Below are 2,128 nucleotides of genomic sequence, written 5' to 3' on the forward strand. Positions count from 1 at the left end.
ACGTTTCGACAAGGTTTTGTCATCATCAGGTACCCAATGATGACAAAACCTTGTCGAAACGTTGTACATTTGCTGTTATATTAAAGTTTTTTTTTCTTCATTACCCATTCAAGCCGTCTCCAGCCATTATTAGTCTCAAAGTGGGTTCCTCGTCATCGAATTTGAATTCAAGTGTATTGGTGAGAATATATCTAGTACCATGCAATTTGTTCCAAAGAATAGCCACTACTTGAATCAGCGTAAATGATTTTTGAAAAACATTGGACTATTATTTTGCGGTCTCAAATCATTTAATAGCTTGGAAAAACAAAAGTCACAAAACCCTTTCAATCATTTCTTTTCTCGGCCTATCTTATGGTAATCAAGTGGTAGTCATAAAATCCTGTCTATATACTTCATTATACAAAGCCACTCAATAGCTAAGAGAACAAGGAATGTCATTTCTTTTCATTCATTGATTTCCAACAAAATGATCATTCTAGCTTAAATTTTAACTCAATCTAGCGATGGGAAGGTCGTCATTTGTGTCTCGGTTGATCATTTCAGGTGTGATATTGCTCCTCCTTATCGAACCACTTGATTTAAGCACTGGACCATGTAAATTTAGCATCAGGTATACAATTGCTTGTCCCTGTATCTATTTGTTCCAGACAGTTTCCTGTCTAAAATATTTAAATAAATTGTCTATAGCTTCTCTTACACACTGATGTATTGGGGAGGGGAGCAGTGGAGTAGGCTGGTTCTGGGAGCATAACATTCAGAGGAGTATTGGCTCCCGATCCTAAAGTTGCAGAAAGCTCAGTTATAAGGGAAAACTCACACATTGGCCTTGCAGGTCCCCAAGTCTCTTTGTGATCCATGGTTGTCTTCTATCAAGGAGAAGCTCTCTACTGCCCCAAAAGTACAAATCACCATCCTCACCTGCGATTGCCTGCTTCACTCTTAGCTGACTAAAACAGCTCCTGTTGATAAACACCACTAACACCTCATATCTCTCTCTTCCATTAGCAGAAAGTCTCCTGTCCATTCTATTCATCAGTGAGTGCCCGACCTATCACCTCCTGGTGAAACTGCTTTCTTGACATCCCTCTCCTTCGTTTGTGATGGTGCTCTGGTTGGCAAATTCTTGAAGTCCTGTAGAAACTGCATTACTAATTTTCGGACTCACCGGACCATCCTCCACCATGATGATTCCAAGTTGACTTAGCCTCACGTGTGATGAAGTTCAACCTCAGGGAAAGTACATTGTTGGCTGTACTTTGTATACGTAAACAACTAAAGGTGAGAGAACTCAATAGTTCTTCTTCGAATTCGATGATGACAAAACCTTGTCGAAACGTTGTACATTTGCGTTGTACAATAGTTCTTCCTTATCTGATGCTAGAAAATAAAACCAATACGAAATATACTCAAATCCCGAATATTTTGCAAATTAACTAAGGGAACAGAGAAAACATGTTACTTCCTGTATCACAGATTCACAGTCTAGCACACTAACTACTGGGTCATTCCGGGGTCTTGTTATTTGGTATGTTAACTACATGTAAAAACCGAGGTTGTCTGTCCTACTTGTAAGTCACATGTATGTGGTCTTCGTTTCGTTTGTTATGAATGTGTTCCATGTTGTTCTGTTGCGTTTATATACAGTCTATTCGAAAGTTGCCTTTTCAACAGCTGGCGTTAAACCCAAATTAAAGTCGGCATGAGAACAAGACTAATATGAGGACGAAGATAGGCTAGTGTGCAAATACTACATTTTTTTACTCCTCTATACCAGACCGCCAGAAGAGGAAGTCCGTTGGGTACCGTTGCACACCTTTTTTTTCCAATGGAGGACTGCTGGGTATTAAAATATTTATGAATAGGTGAAAAAAAACACCCAGGCTATCTAATAAAAATAACCCCGTGAACAGGAATATTTGATTTAGTAGAAACTACATATTGTTGTTGACGAATGAGCCCTCTCGATAGTAAAATTTTATGTACAAAATGACCTAAAATATATTAACAATAATCAGGACCAACATCTCTGCCCCACAGCGGTATGCCTGTGGACTTACAATCCGGGTTTCGATCCCCGGGGGGGGGGGGCAGAGCACAGATAGCCCATTATGTAGCTTTGTGCTTA

This window comes from Limulus polyphemus, unplaced genomic scaffold (genome assembly GCF_000517525.1).
Source record: "Limulus polyphemus unplaced genomic scaffold, Limulus_polyphemus-2.1.2 Scaffold1863, whole genome shotgun sequence".
NCBI classification, from domain to species: domain Eukaryota; kingdom Metazoa; phylum Arthropoda; class Merostomata; order Xiphosura; family Limulidae; genus Limulus; species Limulus polyphemus.